Source organism: Aythya ferina, assembly GCF_964211825.1.
Source record: "Aythya ferina genome assembly, chromosome: 1".
Lineage (NCBI taxonomy): Eukaryota > Metazoa > Chordata > Aves > Anseriformes > Anatidae > Aythya > Aythya ferina.
The window spans coordinates 185517137-185538081 of NC_140296.1; the positions used below are offsets into that span (position 1 = coordinate 185517137).

Sequence of the window (20945 nt, forward strand, 5' to 3'; positions counted from 1 at the left end):
CCGGCTGTGCAGGCCACATGCTGATTTCAGATGAAGGCTTTCACATCAGTTGTTCTGTGGCTGTTCCCCTCCATTGCCAACACATCACCCTGTCTCCTGCTGTTGTTTCCTTGCTTGCTTGTTCAGGGCCAGGATAAGGGAATTTCAATGATTTCTGGTGAAAAGGGCCCTTCCTTTACAGCAGGCTGTCATTTCCCTCTGCCTGATACACAAAGAAGCCAGCCAACGGGAGCACAACTGCTTTCATTGGCTGCTAACAGCCTTTGAGTGGAACAAAATGACGAAAAGAGAAGAAACACTAATTTCCTCTTCACTCTCCTCACCCTGCCTTAGAGTAACATTAGGGGGGCAATTTTCTCAGAGGAAAGAAAGAGCCTTCCTTTCCCTGGCCACAGGACTGTGACAGAAGAGGCTGCTAAAATCTGCTTCTAGCACAGATTGATATGTTTTTCACACATAAAAAGGCCTCTCATTTGGTTTTCTGGTTTGGACTGCTACATTTTGGGAAGACAATGAATATTGCTCTCACATGCAATTGTCAACATGCACCATTATAAAAGTATTCATAACCCAGCAAAGCATAATGTGAAACCAAAGAAACAAGGTGAGAACTTGGCTGCTAACATGGACCATCAGTGTGAATTAAGCAAACCTTCTGCACCCTACCCATGTCAACCTCACCTGAGCTAAGAGCTGCTCCATGAGTTGAGAGAAGCACTGAGCTCTTGGGAACTGACCCTGCCAACACTTACACGTGTGCTTTGTCTTAAACTGATGAAAATACTCCTATTTTGGGATATATGTACCAATATGCACAGTTACACCATGGTGTAAATGCTGGTGAGATCAAGACCCAAACCCACTCCTGTACCAGCCACCAAAGACAACAAAGCACACAGAACTTCTCAGTAGGTTACATAGCCCAAACATGTCAGAGAATCAAGATTTTGGTTTCAAGCTGGTACTGTTATGAATAGTGCCCAATACAGCTAAAATATGAAAGACAATCTCTCCTTCATCGGTGTAATTTGCACAACAGTCACTTTCCTGCTTGTAGGGATAATTCACATGGAAAGAAGGATAATAAAATCATCAAAATTAGTCAGTTCTGTAGCTGATCCTATAGCTCTTTCTCAGTGTAATACCATGACAGCAACCATTTAAACCCTTTCCTGTGCCTGAACGTACCTAAATCTCTCTCCTGTTTCAGTCAGTTGATGCCATTAATAGCCTCACCAAGATATTTTTTTTCCTTTATGAGGACATCGATTTGGGCTTCTTCTACCTGTTTTTACAAAATTTCCAGCACTTTAATATCTATGAAATCTGACTAGGTCATGGTTCCATATTTACTATGGGGGAACAGATAAAAGTCCATCATTGCAAAAGCTTTATTCCCTTAGAAAAAACAAGACAAATAAAAATATATGTTTGTCAAACTGCAAAAGCTGCTAAAGGATTCAGGAGCAGATGCAGCACATGATGTTTCTTTACCTTCTGTCCTTCCTTACTGAAGTAGACTTAAACATGCTCTACAGCAATACTTATCATAAATGCCTGTAATACACTGCTGTGATCCACAGTAGTAACCATTTTGAATTGATGCTATTAACACAGTCTTATATGCTGAAATTCCACCTAGCTATTCCATTCTGAGGTCAAAAATGCTTTTCCCCTCTCCATCTGCTACAGTTTTGGAGATTTATTGAATAAAAAAGACAAAAGTTCTAAACACTGAGCAAATCTGTTTTAAGAAGTATATATAACACAAACCTAATGTGTTGGGTGACTAACGACATACATGTGTGCACTGCACTTGCCAGAAAATATCAACATTTCCAAATAGATACCACATTTAAAATTAAAATAATGAATTTGCTAGATGTTTGGTTGTTTTCCTTTATTTTATTCAAATGGTGATTTCTGTTCTGGTAGAAGTGCAAAACAAAATTTCCTGAATTTCAGAAGTAAAACATTAAAGAGAGATTCTAACGTCTGATAGAGCTTCATTCAGCCCTGAGCCATACAATATTGCTTAGATAATATCAGGCTTATCATTGTTGTAGGAAGCCTAACAGCATTCCAACAAGGAAAGCTGAAATAAGGTTTAACATTTTGCTTCTTACAAGTCCTCTGTTCGTCAGCCGAAATTCTCTGTCCATTTCTCATGCCCGGTGGTTTCTGGTCTCCACTGCCCCTCCTGCTCCCTCCATCCTCTGTAAGCCCTGGAGGCAGGAGGGTGGCAGCAGGTACTTTTTTCACACTCTGAAAACACTTCATGCTGTAGCTGGCAAGCAGAAAGCTTGATACGTGAATGCTGCTGCTGCCTTATTGACTCCTGCTCTGGGACTGGCCTTTCTTACAGAAAAAAAATAATAAATAATAATAAAAAAAAAATATATATATATATATGTGATCAAAGAAGGAAAAGAGCTTCCCTGTGTTTTCTTTGAGGAAAGTCAGACTTAAAACAGCATTGTCTTTTGTAGCGTTCTCATTCCTAAGCTTCCCATATGCTGCAACTTCAAAAGAATGTAGGAACTAAAGCTCAGGTACTGCTAATGAAATACAGCTTTCAGAAGAGACGACACAAATGAAACACCTGGTGAGCAGGAAGAGATGCTGAGTCTGATCCGGTGGTTGATCTAATGGTCTGCTGCCTCCATGTCCAGTTCCCTTGCCCCATTTTAACCCTTGGGCAGCTGCTGGCACCACCCTGACCTCATGGTGAACCAGCTCCAGGAGCAATAGTGGTAGACATTTGGGAAGGAGAAAAAAAAGGCATTCCTTTTTTTTTTTTTTTTTTTTTTTTTTCCATATTCTGATGGTTCATTCCCAGAACAGGCTTACCAGGGCATCAGATGTGTGCCAGAGCTGGACCAAGAAGTGCTGGAGGATTACATAGCCAGCAGCAGAGGTATGGATGTGTCAGCACCATTGATCATGGAAAAAGACACATACATCATCTTGGCCATAATGTGAACCTCCACTTGAAGGTATTATCAAGGACATCCTGGAAGGGGAAGGAGAGTGTAACATAGGGGAAAGCTGTTCATGAATCATCCTTTGCTACTTTCAGCCTTCATGTCGTCACTTCCATATAGCACCATGCTGAATGTACTGTTTCGGAGAGGCACCAAAGGTAGTGCAGTGCAGATAGAAAGAAGATTTTGGAGGTGGGATTTGCTGGCTACAAACCACAGTTGCTGCCTTAGCCCATGTCTGGATGAACACAACTTCAGGCTGAACCCTTCTGCCCAGGCTACAGGCTGCGGGACATGAGATGGCTGCTCCAGAACTCACATCACAAGGTTGGAGTTGCACTGGCAGGGTATTTTAGTTTGAGTACTGAGCATCTGAGCAGAGCTTGGCTTAATTCCATCATGTGAAAGGAGTGCATCTTTGTCTGGATCAACCTCTACACATGTGCTTGGTTATTTTCTCCAATGACAGTGAAGTTTATCCTCCTGGACACTTATTTCATTAGTTATTTTATGTTATTTTTTATTACTTAATTTTATTAGTTAATTTTACAGATTTCTTCTCCTCACTCAAAAAAAAAAAAAAAAAAAGACTGAATGCAAAACAAAACAATTCCAGCTAGACTAAACAACATCTTCAGGGTGCTATAACATTGACATTGGTCATTTAATCATACCAGACTTTACCTTTGCTGGAAGCATTGCAATACTTAAAGAAGCAAAAACATCTACTGCAAGGCTCTGCCTTTCTCTTACCAGCATGGCTCAATCTCCTCCATTTCAGAACACAATTTCCCCATAGCCCTTTTAGCTCAGCCTTCCAAGTTTCATAAAACAGCAGTACAACTTGCAGAGCACCTGAGGTGATCTTTCCATGCTATTCACTGCCGGTAAGGGCTCAGCTGAAGGATCATGGCCTGTGTTAAAAACTACATTTCAAGGATCAAGCCCACTTATACAAGCCCAGAAAACAATCAGAGACCTAGAAAACATGGCCTACATGAGATATTTGAATGAATGGGGAGGAGGAACATAAAGAAATGAAGACTGAAAGGACATATAATCACAGTCTTCAAATACGTAAAGGTTTTTTGCAACGAGGCAGGAACAACTTATACCAGCTTTCAGCATCCTGGTTAGATAGCATAAGGAGCAGTGTTTCATCTGCAGCAAGGAAGATTCAGTCAGGCTCTGCTTTCTTACCCCAGATTACAGCATCAGACCATCTTTTACGTAAAATTAACATCAAAGCAAACTTCAGGATGCCTTTAGCACATTCAGAACCCAGGTTCTGCCTAAAGAAGGATTTTTTTTGTTGGGCATTTTTAAAAGAAGCTTGAACGGAAATGTATTTATACCATAGAAGTTTTCTTGAAAGGAAAGAACCCTCAGCACTATCCAAAAAGCAATCAAATTCCTGATTTCCTGAAGCCACTGTGCAAAACAGATCCATAGCTGATTTGGTCTGGCTGAATTTTGTTCACCTCTCACAGATTTTATACCAGGCTTTGTGTTCTGCCTTGTCCCAGAGGGGTGCAGTTCCTACAAGAATTATTAGAGTGAAATACAGCCTCAGCCTGAACCATTAATCGCTTTGGGAGTGAAGACCAAGGCTTTCTTATGCTGCAGCTAGGGAAGGAATATGAGCACAGACTTCATGCACACATATACACAAACCAGAGCCATCAGAAAAACGAGCATCTGTTTTGTACTCGCTGAAACCTACACAAATCCCCACAGTTCACTTCAGATAGCATGAATTCCAGTTATCTGACATGGCTGCAATAAACATGTGGGTTATTACGACCTGAGTCATTGTCCAGAAGAGAATAGCTTAATCTCTTAATAAACCAAAACATAAAGAAGGCATTTTTGAGACTGATGCGAAGAAGGCATTGAGATTTTGCAATAATGATGAGCGAGGGCTGTTTTCTGTAGACAAGAGACAGAGACTGCATTTTGGCCAGTTCTTTGTAGCATTTCCCTCTGAGGACAAACGCTGTTTTCTTCTGGACTGCGTCCAAGTCGAACCAAGTGCCTTCATCAAAAACGTTTCTTTAGGTATTTGGACACAATGGCAAAGGCAGTTAAAATGCAGTTATTGTCAAAGGGAGATCGTAACAGTGATTAATGCTTTTTCAGCTGTTTGCCACTGTCCTTAAATCACAGACTTGGATGTGTGATGACCAGCGAGCTCACCTGCACAAGCAGGCCAATATTCATTCATGGCAGAGCGGGATGGCTCTGGTAGGCAAAATAATGGAGACGGGCAGAGCAATCAAAACACTATTAGTTCATCTTCATGCCAATACCTAACCCAAATCATTTGAGTTGGATGTCCCAGGCCTCGGTACAAACCTCATGACTTATGCATGCCAAAAGCTGCTTTCGAAAGCACTCATCTTTTTCACATTCCCCAAGAGCATCAAAATGTCCAATGTGTCTCACGGAAAGCAGCATATTTATTTTTCACATTGCTCATGAGGAAAAGCTACTTTAGTAAACCCACATGGGGTAGCGAGCAATGTTAAGTAACTGAAGTTTCTCGTTGATTACCCCATTCCATCTCCTCCATTTGGCAGCCACAGATAAGATGTGATTTTTCTACCGATTTCATTGACGTGAAAATAACCACTTTTAAAATCAGGCCTAATGAGCTAGAAATGTACAACAACAAAAAAATCACTCACAAATTGTAAATACGGACATTGAAATGCAGCTCTTTGACATGCCGAGCCACAACAATGACACATGATTTATTGATTAGTTGCCATCACATGATGGAAGCTCAGCTAGTCATTTGAAATACCCATATTATCTTGGAAATCTTCCTATGAATAAAAAGGTAAAATATAGCCTCTGTGTTAGTAGTCAATACTTTATTTTTCTATCATCTTAACTGAGGTGGCATTGATGAAATCTGATTGATCTCATCCTTTTAAAATGATAAATGCTTCTCCAACTCTGTTGTACCACATTAAATTCCTACTGTTTTAGCTGTATGTTTAACTACAACAGCCTAGACACACTCAAACATTATAAACATAAAAAATCTGCAACATACGTTCTGAAAATATTAATTATCCACTATCTGAGGTTACTGATGTAAAAAGATGCATTATTTCCAGAATAAAGTAACTAAACTCTGATTTTCCACTTCTGAACAGAGCACTGTAATCATATGCTCTTACCAGCAATTGTCTTCCCACAGCCTATCCCTTGGTAACAAAACTAGTTCAAATATTAGTAGATAATGAGATTCCACTATTTTTTCTACAGTATGGATGCATTTATAGCAGTATGCATGACAGGTAACTAATTCCAGTAGTCAGTCAACCAATCAGCTGCACAAGTAACAATAGCATTGCATGTAGGAATGTTGGCTGTGGTTGCAATGAATGGTAGCTCCATGGCAGCAGAGCAGGAGCTTTGGACTTACCTAGGCAGCTGCCTTCATTACAAATAGAAATGCTGGCTTGACTGATTTATATATAAATACACATGTGTGTGAGTGCATGTGCGTGGGGTCTGCTTAAAGATAAAAGGAGGAAAAAAAGGCTTGGTTAAAAATCACTTGTTGGCATTTTACATTCATTTTCACTTTAGCTACGTGTAGATGCTAAATTTTCTATTGAAAATTCTTGCCATCTTCTGCTTTTTTTTTTTTTTTCAGTTAAATTCCTTAGAAAATTCAAAGTAGCATTAAAAAAAAAAAAAAAAAATCCAGGTGTTGCCTGTATGAATCTCTTCATCATCCAAGGATCTCTTAGCTGGGCTCTCAGGCGATCTGGTATAACAAGGGGTGTGTCAGAATGCCAAGTCCTCATGGGGAAGGCTGATACTTTTAGTAGTTATGCACATGCACTTACACATTGCATGCAGCCATATAAGGCTTTCTGTGGATTCCACAAGGAAATTGTATCCAGGGCCTGCTGTTTTTCCATCTCATACCTTTGCACAGCAATTTGTATCCGTCACAAAGTATATGCAAAATGTCTGCTCGGCTAAACAAAAGCAAAATTTTGACTGGGTAGCATTTTGCACAGGGGCAAACAAATGTACCAAGTGAGGGGTGGTTAGGAAATACCCCAAAACACCTGCTCCACGTGGCTCGAATATTACATACCCCCAAAGGGAAGAATGAAGGAAATTTTACAACACACTTGATGTTATTTTACCCATAAAGGTTTTCTCTGGATTGATGGAAAATGATCTATGAGAGAGCCATCAACCACAGGAAATAAACAGATATAGACAAATTGATCTGCCATAGGAGTTTGGTGCAAAGGGCATGAAACTCGGGATGTTTGCAGTGACATTTCACAAATCTGATAATAACAACTTAGATGTATCTGGCACTTCTCAGACAGAAAAAGTAGATTTCAAGGTGATTTATGGACTGTGAAAATATGAATATGGATGTCTGGGTCATTCAGTCTCTGGTGCAAGGCAGTGCGATGCCCTGTCAGAACAGAAGACATCAGGATGCCCTGCACTAGGGCAGAGGGTGAACAAGTCCAGTAGATCCCTGCCTTATACCATAACAAAAAAGACTAAAACCATTCAGGCAGGGTCCTACCCCTCATAGCAATGCTCCTGGCATCCCCATCATCAATACAAGTGTGTTACCAAGGATGGCAGTGGTGCTAAGCCAGCCTGAATCTGGCCAGCACAGCAGGCACACTGCTGCTCCCACCAGGAGGGATCCTTTCCCTTTTTTTCCCCTTCAGATGAGAGCTGGGATGAGCGAGACCCCGAGGCCAGCTGTCACGATGTTGCTCTGACATGTGGGAACACAGGGACAATCAACATTTTCTGTGCAAAGCACAATTTAAATCATTTTGAAAGCTCTGAGGCTCCTTTTCAGCCATTTGGGTGGTTCTTAGGTTATCTCCATGACCACACGGCAACAACTTTCCTTCCTGAAGGCTGACTGCTCACCTGGCTGTTCAGCTGCCCACTGGCCCCTCACAAAAACGTCACAACACCTTGGTCACTTGCAAGCACACACATGAAGGAGGCACAGGTCTCAAAGATAATGAAGTTCCAGGGGCCCATGCGTATCAGCGACTCGAATTTATCTTCCAGAAGAGAGAAATGTGGGAGGGACACAGCCACAGGCCACCGGGCTGGGCAGCACAGGTGCTGCTCCCAACCCTCTTGCCACCATGCAGAGGTGGCATGAGGAGCACGGAGGAGAAATGGGAGGCAAGGGGATGGCAACCAGTGAGTCAGGCATGAAGATTCACGAAACTGGGCTTCATTAGTCCTGGTGTTTGCACAGTGAGGTGTTTTTAATGACAACAGCTGGAAATTCTGTTCCTTTTATTACAGGCCTCTAAGGTGGCAGTGGTAGGAGCAGAGCTGTGTATGGATAAAATTGAGGATTGACGCAGCCAGGGAAGGAAGCAGGGGGCAGGCACAGAGAGTGCATCCAGCATAAAGGCTAACACCAGGCAGAGACAAAAACAGAACAACAGGCAGAGACAAAAACAGAAGGAAGTGCGTAACAGGGACTGGGCGATAACAAGGTGAGGAGAGACAGAGGGAGTGCAGAGGGAGGAAATACATAGGAAATTGAAATCTGGACTGGCGTCCTATCCACATGCAGCCCCGTTATCTCTGTCCTTACAATGGAGAGTGACAAGGCAGGGCTTTCCCCCTCAGTCTGCATGCTGCCCGTGCACGTGTGAGTGCAGTTAAGATTGCCAAGACGCCGGGAAGCTGTTAATCATTCAGTCATTTACTTGTTGCTCTTTTCTATGCATTTCTGTGTTTAGGATTTGATTATTATTACTATTATTATTTTTGGTGAGTGGCAATAAGGAGGAGGGAGGATTATCCGTCAGCAGCAAATAGCAGTTTTTCATGTGCAGCTGTTATCTGGGTTCACTGGGGAGTTATCTAGCCATATCGCATACTTAGGGAACAGAACGGGCTGAAAGCCCTGCTGCAGGGAGGACAACGTGCTGCCTCCAAGACAAAGAAGAGGCAGAAGACCTTCCTGTGAACACTTGGCTCCTCCTCGAGCAGGCCTAGCTCCGAACAGTGCCACACTGCTTCGTTTCAGCCCGGGCTAACACCAGTCCTGCTGCACACAGCTGTGCCCCAGCGGGCAGGAGCATGGGCTGAGGCACCACGCTGCTGCTTTAGCACAGCCACGGGCACCTGGCAGAAAAGCAAGGTATGGAGGCTTAGCGAAGGAGACAGCTGGCCTGGGATGGGATGCTGCATGGCCACCTTGAGCTCCAGTTCAACTTCATAATCCCTGTCACACTAGGCAAGGTCAAACACACAGCAGGTAATTATCATGGACCGGCTGAGGATTCAGCACAGCTTCCCTCCACCAGCTCCTCTTTGGAGTTGAATCAACTGTCACCACTGCTCTGCCTGTTTGTGTCCACAGGCAGGCTTCTGAAAAACACAGCCTCAGCAACAGGAGCCAGAGGGAACTGTTCCAGCCAGAGGGAACCATGCAGAGTGCCAGGAGGGGGCTAAGGCTTAGATTTAGCCTGGGGACACCCAGCGCGAGGCAGCAGCAGTATGGCAAGCACCACAGCCCTGGCCACTGGCCACGGGATGGAGCAGGTGTGGGACCACTGCTGGGGTTGCTGCCCCAGGCAGTGAGCAGATCACGGGCTTTGGAGCAGGCAGGGGTGGGGGAACAAGTGACAGAGCCCTCAGCAAAAGCCCTGGGGGCAGAGCATGCCAGGAGACAGAGATTCACAGGCCAGGGCACAAGGAGAGCTGCCTGGCTGGTAATTCCAGGGCATTCTGCAAAAAGTTTGGGCACAACCTGGCCATAAGCCCAGACGTTGAAAAAACAGCCTGGAAAGTGAGGTCTCACCAAGCCCATTAGCAGCCTGCGAGTTCCTCTGTCCTGGATCTCTCCCAGGGCTTGCAGGACGCGACTAACCCAATTTTCCTCGGGAAGTCCCATCTCCCTCCTCTTCAGATCCCCCTTCCTTCTTCCAGCAAATGAAGAGGTACGTGGGGGGGCCATGCAGATCTGAGACACTGCACAACGATGCTAGAGTTGGTCTTCCTCATCTTGTGGCAACTCAGCCCGCTCACGTATGGAGCAGGAAAGAGGCAAACAGGCAGGGACGAGACCTGCTGGAGCTTTTCAGAAAGAGGGGATGGGACCCAGCCAGCCCACACAACACCACAATGGTCCCACCCCGCTGCAAACACCGTGGCTGCACTTCGCACAGTCGTGGCCGAGCGCCAGTTAAATATCTCCTCCAACAGCCTGCCACTTCCTACTCCTGCCCAGGTTTTGGAGCTGGTTTTTATTTATTTCCTATTTGTTACTGCTCCGAGACCCAGTGACAGTTTCTCAGCAGCTTCCCAGGTGCCATTTGAGAAGCACGGCTCTGACCAGCCCTCTCCTGTTATTTCAGCAAGAAGCCCAATGCACGCAGCATTTAATGAAGCTGCACTCAAAGTGCCAGCAGCAGCTAATTAACTGCTCCTTGCAACGTTGTCCGTCCACTTTTGACTGATGGAAAACCACCTACCAAGTCTAAACAACTTGCCTAAAGCTTACGTGAGCCATTCTGCTAATCCATCCCTCTTTTTAATAGATTATCCCTATGTTATAGGGATATATAGTCAAGGCAAATTTGGTGTCTGGGCGCAGGGAAGCCCCTGATGCTGCAGGAATGCGACGCCCTGTTTGTGCACAAGGAGCGGGCTCCCGTTTGGGTGTTTCTGGGGGAGGAAGGGAGAAATTTGGGGTTTTGGTGGAGAGCCTCAGAGGGGGAAGAGACCTTCAGAAAGCGCGATCGCGCACAGATTTACCAGAGAGGGGTAAACCCCGAAGTACTCTAAGTTCACTCCAGATGTTGCCGGGGGTGGGGGGGACATATTTTGGGCACCACAACGACAGGAGCGCTCAGGAGAGGGGAACCCCGAGCCCCGCAGCAGCTGCCTCCCCGCTGAGGGGACGAGAGGTGGCGATCTCCCCCTTCCCGACCCCTTCTGGGGGCGCTTCCTCGACCCCCCCCGGGGCCGTGCCGGGCACCCCCGGGCCTCGGGGCACCCCAGGCTGGGTACAGCCGGGGTCGCCCCCGCTCTCCGATCCCGGCCACCGATTCCCAAGGGCAGCCCGCGGCTCGCATCCCGGGGACTGGAGCGGAGCCCCCGGCCCGGCCCCGGTTCCCCCGTGGGGGGAGCCCCCTGGGCTCTGCCTGGCTGGCGGGCAACACAATACAGAGCCGGGGAAGGGAAAGGGAGAGAGAAAGTGCGGCTGGTTCCTCCGCCCGGCCCTCTGCCTGCTGCTCCCGGCAGGAGACAGCGCTGCAAGCGGATCCTGACCGGGGGCAGGGGGTGGAGAGAGCAGGAGGAGGAGGAGGAGGAGGAGGAGGACGGAGGGAGGGAGGGAGGGAAAGAGGGAGGGACGGGAGCCTCTCTCCTTTCCTGGGCTGTTCCTTTTCAGTTTCCTGTCTCGCATTGTGCTCACAGCGGATATGTGCTGCGCCTACAGGTGTGTCCCCTCCTCGCAGCTTTTCTCCGGCTCCCCGGCGTAGGCTCCGGCTGGCGGATCGGCAGCGCCATGTGACGGCCGCTCGATCCCTCTCGGGGCTCTTTCTCTCCTCTTTCCCTGCCTCCCCTCCTTCCTCTCCCCGAGGTGGGGCCCGCGGGGAGCAGCGGGCGGCCGCCGGGGGCTGCCGTAGCGCCTCCGCCCAGCCCCGGGCTGCGGGCAGCCGGCCGCTCGGGCAGCTCCGGGGCTCCGCGGGGCTCCCCCCTGCCTGCACCTGTTGAAGGTAACGCAGCCCCTTCCCCTGCCCTGGGGGTAGCGGGGGGCGAGCTCCTCCTCCTTCTCTCCTTCTCCCCGGGATCGCGGGGTATCGGGCAGGGCGGAGGGACCGGCACGGTACGGCACGGCACGGCTCGGCCGGGCACGGGGGGGTTGCGCTGCTCCTCGCCCCCCGGCTGGCTTCGCTTTCGGGGCTCCGCACTTTGAGCGCGGTCCTTGCAGGGGCCGCGGCGCCCCCCGAGCCCCCGCAGCTCGGCCCCGGTTCCCCCGCTCCGGGCGCGGTCAGCGCCGGCCCCGCTCCCCGCCGGCTCCGAGCTGCTTGGGGTTTTTCCTCTCGTCTCTTCGCTCAGGCAGCTTTAAACTTTTCTTTCCGAGCTGTTAATTACATACGGGGTGCTTCGCTCGCGTTCCGTGCGGGAGAATGGAAATGCGAGCTTGGAACATGGGTGACTCAAAGCTTAGTTATTCGGCACCGCTGAACACCTCTGCCTTCCTTTTTTTTATTTATTTATTTTTTTTTCCGTGTCGCGATGGGCTGTACCTGTGACTTGCGGCTGTCTCCCCACGGGAGGCTGGCGCAGCCTCGGCGCCACCCGGGGAGGGGAGGGGAGGGAGCGGCCCCGCTTCGGGTCCTTTTGGGGTTAGCCGGCTGCTGGGGTGAACGCAGAGCGAGCTGCAAGTTTCTCGAGGCTCCGAAATCTCATGGAAATCTCTTTGTTGTCGGTGAGTTGTGAGGCTGCGGTCCTGTCCCTACCGCCATCCAACGAAAAACTTGCTCGTGGGGGAACTTGGTGCTTGTGTAGCTAACGCTGTTACCTTGAATGTGATGATTAACTTAGTGAACACCAGAGGGAACTCTCAATAGGTAATTCATTCAAGAATGATATGTGCTTGTCCTACTATTTATGTTCTCATTACAATGGAATCTAGAAGGAAGCTAGGGTCGGTAGGCAGTGAGTGGGCTGCCGGGATGTACCTGGGATTGCCTCGAGTTTTCTGAAGGGTGTCAGCCCCAAAGCTGGGCTGGAAGTTTTCTCTCTCGCCTTTCCAAAGCTTGAAATACATAACTGGCGTTGCAGGAGCGGGGTTGTGAGCCGGGTGGGTGACCCATTAGCTGTGAAGCTGGGAGCGAGCTCACGAAGGCACTTGGGGCCAGCGCTCTGTACCCAGCCCATCTGTTGGGTCGTGAGACTGATCCTGTGTGCTCCGGTGCGGGGGCTGCTGCCTGTGTTGGAAAAGCCAGAACAGAGCACGCTTCCAGACAAAACAAAAGGGAGGAAGTCTGCTCCTGAGCCTGGCTTGGCTTGTCCTCCTTGCCTTGAATGCTTGTGGTTCCCAAGAGCTGGTGGGAACCTAACCTAACAGAAAGCGAAGTAGAAAACTATCTTCCTTAGAGGCTGTTAAACCAGCGGAGAACATAAACGATGGCTGTGTTTGGGAGAGGAGTTTGCATGGTGAGTTCTGGTAACAAAAGCTTTTTCTATGTTCTGATGCAACAGTACAAACCTGTTGTTGACCCAGCAAAATGCGATGCTTTTAGTAATAAAGTGAACCCCCAAACATGCACCTGAACCTTTGGTTGCTCTTGGTAATCTGCTGCAACAGTTTTGTTACCAGACTTCCTTGATACTCCCAGATTGCTGACGACATGGGAAGGACAGCATAATAAATACACTTGTGACACTGACTTATGCTCTGGGAGCTGAAGCATCCAGCTGTTCAGCCTGTCCCTTTGCCAGAGGTTACTTTGCCATTCAGCCTTGTTTCCTATTGGAGCTTGAATCTGCCAGAGTTTACAGCTTGGCATATGAATGTAAACTACATTTTATGGCTCTTTGTGTTAGCACGTAATGTTGTCAAGTCCGGTAGCATGAGCCTCTTGCTCCTCTCTCTGCTGGCAGAGGGACAAGGCAAACAGCTGGGGTCAGCTAACTCAGGCTTCAGTTGTGTGTTCTTCATGTATGTTTGTCTGAAATGGTGTTTCCCCTAGAAAATGCGACTCAAATGAGCTACCTCCGTGTAGAGTCTCAGTGGGTACTGGTAGCGGGGAGGCAGATCTGTGCAGGCAGAGGTTGTGCAATGGTCTCAGTCATGGCACTCAGCTTTCTGGGTTTCAGAGGAACACAGCATGCTGTGCTAGAACAGCCTTCCTCTTCCCATCCTTCCTCCCACCTGGATTCTGGCAATTAGCAAGTGAGCAATGTGTTTCTTCTAGATAAATCTTGCTTTGTACATCTAACATAAGAACCTATATATATATAAATATGTAAAATGTCCTCACTGAGGGCACAGCCCTTGTCTGCCCAAACCTTCCTACAGATATTACTGGAAGTGTCATAAAGGCTTTCCAAAATCAGGGGGTGTTTGCCATGCATGCAATAAGCTCCCCAAAAACGAATCTGCATTTTGAAGGGAGCTCTCTTCCTGAATGCTTGCTAACAACAAAAAGTTCCTGTGACTTGTTGCTAACATGTTTGGATTCTAGTTTATGAAAAAAAAAAAAAAAGGCTTATACATCTGTATATAATTAATGAAGATATAATACTAATCATAAATAATTCTGTGATGTCTAGACTGCGGAAATTTTCATGCACTTTTAATATATTTATTACATGAAGTGCTGAATGAAGATATGTATTACACTAGTGCCACATTCTGACTATTGAGTTACAATTGTAAAATTAAGGTAACAAGCTTAAATTAGGGTTTGCAACTTTAAACTCTTGCCGGCAAGCAGTTAATGGCAAATGTTAACTGCTAGTAAAGTAATTGCTACAGTTCTTTTACTGTCATTTTGTTCTCACTTTCCTCCAGTCAGACTGTTCTTTAGACATATAATGAATATTCCCCAAAATAGCTTGGCATTGTCGCTTATGCAATTCCTCATCAGAACCAATATGTTGATGAGCTAATGCGCACTTGATTAAACGTGCTTGATTTATGCAAACAAAAGCTGTAGGTCCTTCTTTAAGTAAAGTTAGCACCTGTTAGCGAGATGAGAGTCTAAATAATGAAAATGGAATTAAGGAAACAAACAACACAAATGTGGTATTCCTCCTTTACCTTTGCCTTTTCAACTCAGTGGTAGATATTTACTTTGCCTTTTCTTGTAGGTTTGCTCAATCACTGCAGGAACCTCAGTTTATAGTGAAGGGAGGATCCACTTGTATGTAAATTGTTTCCATTAGAATTAAAAATAATAATAATAATAAGGCCATTATTAGTTATAATAAAGCCAAGAACAACTAGAATTAGTGGAATATTACTTTAAGAGTTTTGTTTAAACACAAAGCCAGCTTGGACTTGATATTGCTCTCTTAATTCCTGTTTAAAAAACAAACAAACATAGCCTGAGTAAGGCATTTAGGGGCTGTATGTTTTAAAAATGCAGTATTTGAACAGTAAGTGCTTTAACCTCCTGCTCCTTCCTTGGTCAAAACCTACATAGACAAACTGGAAATAAGGAACTGAAGAAATTGGTTGAAGGTAGTCGTTTTATCTAACCGTCAGTGGCTTAGTGTTAAAAAGCTCCCTAACTCTCTAGAAAACCACTCGGATTTGACTTTAGAAAGAGGTTGTGGAGTCCATGCCCCTGGAGACTCTAGAGAAGGCGATGGATGGAGGAGGGAGAGGGCATGTGCTTGCCCCAAGCCCTGGGGCAGCAGGATGGACTGGAGAGCTGCAGAGTTCTTGCAGGGCTGAGACTTGTTTTCTTTAGGCAGATAGTAGATGGCTTATCTGTTAATAACAAGTTCTCAGTTTCTTTCCCTGTAGAATAGAATAGATACTCTGTCTCAGGGAATAGATAACTTCTGGATCTGTCTAAGTTTCTTTCTGTCTCAGATGGTTAAGGGAAGACTTGTTGACATAACACCCAAAAGAGTCTGTGCTTAACGAATGTCAGTAATGATGATTAAAAAAAAATACCGGAGCCAACCAGTCCCTGCTCGATTACTCAGGCGGAGGCTGCTGTAGAATTTGTCCCCAGGAATGTGTCAGCAGAGCTGTGGACACCACCACGTGCTCATTGGGCTGTTCGGTTTCTCTTTGGAATTTGGATTCCGTGAGCTGGCAGTGGCGCCAATACAGTTTGATAATTAGCTCCGTGCAGAGCTCCCTGGGCTCAGGAGCTGTGGTGCTTGTCAAAGGACAGAGTCCACCCAGCACCTTCTGAGGTACTTTCGACCTTACTCCACCTTTCTGTTTAGCTTCCAAGCTTCTGCCACTTTCTGAGGAAGTGTCTTCTTCAAACAGTTAGTTATCTAATCATAACCTTATTTCTAGTGTTTTGCTAGCCTTTCTTAGTAACTGACATTTTTAACATCAGGCCACAAGTAAAGAGTAGGGACATTTTGGTAGTTTGAATTTTAGATTTTATATTATTTGACTGTCATGGTTTTCTTTATGTTGCAGATACATCATCTCTTTCTTTCTTTCTATTAAAGTTGATTAAAATCCTCAATCCTACAGCAAACCAGAAAGCTGCAGAGAAATTTTGCCCCGAAGCCGTCCTTCCTGTGCTGTGTTGCTGGCTCTGCACAGGTAGACCCATCAAGAGTGTTCTGGTGGATGAAATACATAGGAACTGTCAGAGATCAACATGACTTTATTTTTTTTTTTTTTTTTAATAAAATCCACATGACTGTTAGCACTTAAACTGCATTGCTACAGAACTTGCATTTTTTAGAAAGATGTGTTTGTGCTTATTGCTGGATAGACCTGGCTAGCATCTTGCTAGTCAAGCTGGATTAGTTCTACATGTCAACTCGGTTTGAAGGAAGCTCTCATAAACCCGACACTAATCTTCCTATGTCTAGAGATCGTTAGGGTGATAGCTGAGTCTCCTGGAGAACATAGGAATCAAGCTGTCTCACACTTCAAGCTTAACCTCTTGTCTATACTAATGGGATGTGTTTTAAATATATAGAAATTTCAGGAGTAAACTCTTCACATCTTTTTCCCTAGGGCTCCTATTTATCTTCTGTATAGTTTAAGAAGAGATAGTGCCTCTTTCTGACAGATGTATATACCTATATATACCTGTATATAAAGAAGATGTAGCTCTTACATTACTAATTGCGTCACTACTTAGAATTTATGAAGGACCAGTTCTTTAATCCATGTTTGCCCAGGGGGAAGATAGTTATTATTCAAATGTCTTCAGACAGATGAAGAAAGTAAAGGACGGAAAAAATAAAATACATTGATTAGGTAAGAAGGGTACAATGGAAATACAAGGTGAGATCTGCCATCATGAATCAGAAAGGTCAATTTAGTTATCTTTTGCTTGGACATAGCCTAGGCATACACAGCAAATAAACGTTGCTTTCCTGAATCATTCAAATTAGTAGGTTACGGTTTCCTTCAGCTTGTCATAGTTATTTAGTCATTACTTTGTCTTTAATGATTCTGGTTGTGTTCATTGCAACTGGAAGTCCAAGATGTTCAGCTGCTCTCTTGAATACGTAAGGAGACTTAATTTGACATACCTTAATATATTGTTGCAATGTGTGTTAAACTTGTGTGTTATCTTCATTTAATCAGTATGAGACAAATTGGTAGAAACTTTATAGAATCACAGAATGGTTTGGGTTGAAAGAGACCGTAAAAGTCATCTACCTTGAACCCCCCATGCTATGGGCAGGGACATCTTCCACTAGACCAGGTTGCTCAAAGCCCCATCCAACCTGGTATTCAGGCTCATCCAACACTTCCAGGGATGGGGCATCCACAACTTCTCTGGGCAACCTGTTCCAGTGCCTCACTACACTCTGAGTGAAGAAATTCCTTCTAACATCTAATCTAAACCTTCCCTCATTTAGTTTAAAGCCATTACTCCTTGTCCTATCACTACACGCTCTTGTAAAAAGTCCAGCTTTCCTGTAGGCCCGCTTTAGGTACTGTAAGACCACTCCTTGGAGTTTTGGAGTCTCCTTGGAGCCTTCTCTTCTCTAGACCCCAAATTTCTCAACTTGTATTCATTGGAGTGCTGCTCCAGCCCTCTGATCATCCTCCTGGTCCTCCTCTGGATTCATCTTCATACTTCCATGTTCTTCTTGTGCTGGGGGCCCCAGAGCTGAACACAGTACTCGAGGTGGTGTCTCACAAGAAGAATCACCTCCTTTGACCTGTCAGTCATACTTCTTTTGATGCATCCCAGTATGCAGTTTTCTTTCTGGGCTGCAAGCACACATTGGCAGGTTATGTTGAGCTTCTCATCCAAGTCCATCCACATGTTTTTCTCCCCAGGGTTGCTCTGAATCTATTCTCTGCCCAGCCTGTATTCATAGAATCACAGAATATCCTGAGTTGGAAGGACCATGGAGTCCAATTCCTGGCTCAACACAGGACCACCCGAAAATCAGATCACGTGTCTGAGAGCATTGTCCAAACGCTTCTTGAACTCAGGCTCAGTGCCATGACCACTGCCCTGGTTGTTCCGGTGCCTGACCACACTCTCAGTGAAGAACATTTTCCTAACATCCAGCCTGACCCTCCCCTGTCCCAGCTCCATGCTGTTCCCTTGGGTCCTGTCGCTGTCCCCAGAGAGCTGAGCTCAACACCTGCCCCTCCGCTCCCCTCGTGAGGGAGCTGCAGGCCGCCATGAGGCCTCCCCTCAGCCTGCTCTGCTCTGGGCTGAACAAACCAAGGGACCTCAGCTGTTCCTCATATGTCTTCCCCTCTAGGCCCTTCAACATCTTTGTAGTCCTCTGTGGGACATTCTTTCTTCTGTCCTTCTTATACAGTGGTGCCCGAAACTGCATTTGGGACTTGAGGTGAGGCCACACGAGCTCAGAGCAGAGCAGGACAATTTCTCCCCTTGACTAGCTGGCAGTGCTGTGCTTGATGCACCCCAAGGTACAGCCCTTTTGGCTAACAGGACACACTGCTGATTCCTGTTCAGCTTGCTGTTGACCAGAACCCCCAGATACCTTTCTGTGGGGCTGCTCTCCAGCCTCTTGTCCCCCAGTCTGTATGTATAGCCACAGTTGCCCCTTCCCAGGTGCAGAATCCAGTACTTGGTCTTGTTAAATTTCATATCGTTGGTGATTGCTCAGCTCTCTAATTTGCCAGGATGTCTCTGTAAGGCCTCTCTACCCTCGAGGATGTCAACAGGTCCTCCTTATTTAGTGTCATCCACAAACTTACCTAGTATACCTCCAAGTTCTGCATCCAAGTCATCTATGAAAATATTGAAGAGAACTGGCCCTAAAATGGGAATCTCACTAGTGACTGGCTGTGAGTCTGATGCAACCCCATTTACTATAACCCTTTGGGCCTCACCTGTCAGGCAATTGATCACCCATCATATTATATATTTATCATATTCAGCTGTATGCTGAACGTTTTGTCCAGAAGGATACTGTGAGGTACATCAGTCCATCTTATTGAGTATGCATACTTGGGATTGTCCTGACCCTGCCCTTAGTGAAGCCAAGTTGGCTGTCACCAATCACCTTATTTTCCATGTGTCTTAGCATAGTTTCCAGGAGGATCTGCTCCATGATCTTGCTGGGCACAGAGGTGAAACTAACTGGCCTGTAGTTCCCTGGGTCTTCCCTTTTTCCTTTTTCAAAAATGGGGGTTGTGTTTTCTCTTTTTTTTTTTTTTTTTTTTTTTTTTTCAGTCAGTGAGAACTTAATCAAACTACCACAACTTCTCAAATAAGATGGACAGTGGCTTAGCAACTTCACCCACCCAGTCACTCAGGACCCACAGATGCATCTCATCTAATCCCATGGACTTGTGTATCTTCAGGTTCCGTAGCTAGTCTTGAACCTGATCTTCTCCTACAGTGGGAGGTTCTTCATTCTCCCAGTTCATGTCTCTGCTTTCTGTGACTTGGGCAGTATGGCTAGAGCACTCCCGTTGGACCTGTTGAATTTTAAGGCAACAGAAGCAATAATTTAACCTCTTCTATCTCCAGCCTTGTGAGAGTGGAAACAAAAGGAAAGGAAAAGGTTAAAAAAGTTTTTGTGTGCAATTTTGATTCACGCCATCAGCAAAAGAAACTTTTTTCCTTCCTCAATTAGCTAACAGCCCATGTAAGTTTTAGCTATGATCACAAGACATGCACAGCACTCCTTAGGGCATAAGTTGCAAAGCTAGGAATCTAACTGAAATGGGTAACTTCTTGGTTATTTTTTCTTCTTCCCAAACATGCTAAATTAAGGTGTAGCTGCTATACCAAAGGCTTTTACTCAGACAGAATGTCTCCTTGAGAGCAGAGTACTTTAAAGAAGTTTTTCAGTAATCTGTAACTCTACAACTGCAAAGGTGACTTTGTGACTGAGGAATATGTATCTTCTGTGTACTTCAGGTGTTGCCTCCTTCTGTCTTTCCAAACTGTTGAGATGAAAAACCAAAAGACTTCACTTACATTGGCTACCCCCCAGTACTAAGTGATGGTATGAGTTTACTTACTAGTGCATCAGATAAAACTGCGGAGAGGTGCCTTTTATGTTCATTAACAGATGGTCGCTTTGTTTGGCATTTAGCTGTGGAAAGATCTGCAGGCATTTCACAGCCCATTGTGCATTTGATACAGTGTTCAATAACATTAGTGAAAATGCAGAGCAATATCCTTTTTTCTTTTTTTTTTTTTTTTTTGAGACTGCCACTCACGTTTGGTATATCGTATAAGATAAGTTGGTATATCTTATATTTGGTATATCTTATCCCCAAAATATTGAGAAAAAGAATCAATTTTTAAGAAGTTTGTTCCTGTTCATTCCTTTCTGCTCAGATCTATATCACATTTCTAACAGGAGTGTTCTGTGCTTTTGACTTACATCTCTTGGTCTCTGTTAAGTCATCTTCTAGATGTTTTCCAGTGTTTTTTATTGCCTATTAATTTTTGCTTTAAACATGATCAAGTAGGCAGTCAGTTGTCTGTATGCCTTATCTGGACCGAATCTTTACATCTGATTTTGTATAATGCTTCTTTTTTCCCTCCTCAAGATGCTAACTGTATTTGTGATACTGCTCTGCAGGTTCTCTGATTTTGAACATCTTTTTTTGAGCATCAGCCATGGGACTGGGTGCAGTGTTTCAGTTTTAGTTGCTTGCTACTGTTACATACCCCATCCTCCCCCATTCAGTATTTCCATTCACTCTAGTATCTTTGCATCCATGAACCACATTAGCCCTTTAAATAACAACAGGATCTCCAAGTGATGTTGTGACCTCCCCATCTTTTTTGG

At 45.4% G+C, this 20945-nt stretch overlaps 1 protein-coding gene across 6 annotated transcripts in view; it reads left to right on the top strand.

Moving 5' to 3' along the window:
* The first annotated feature begins 11396 nt into the window (after positions 1-11396).
* The window catches only part of PLXNB2 (plexin B2), a 257534-nt gene continuing 247985 nt past the window's right edge, over positions 11397-20945 (top strand). The window contains exon 1 of one of the 6 annotated variants that reach the window (XM_084516756.1): positions 11397-11469. The gene's annotated coding sequence lies outside the window, so the exon portion shown is untranslated. Of the gene's footprint in view, positions 11470-11492; positions 11750-12349; positions 12466-20945 lie in introns of those variants that run through there. The other 5 variants (XM_084516753.1, XM_084516754.1, XM_084516757.1 and 2 more) reach the window with 5 other exon arrangements.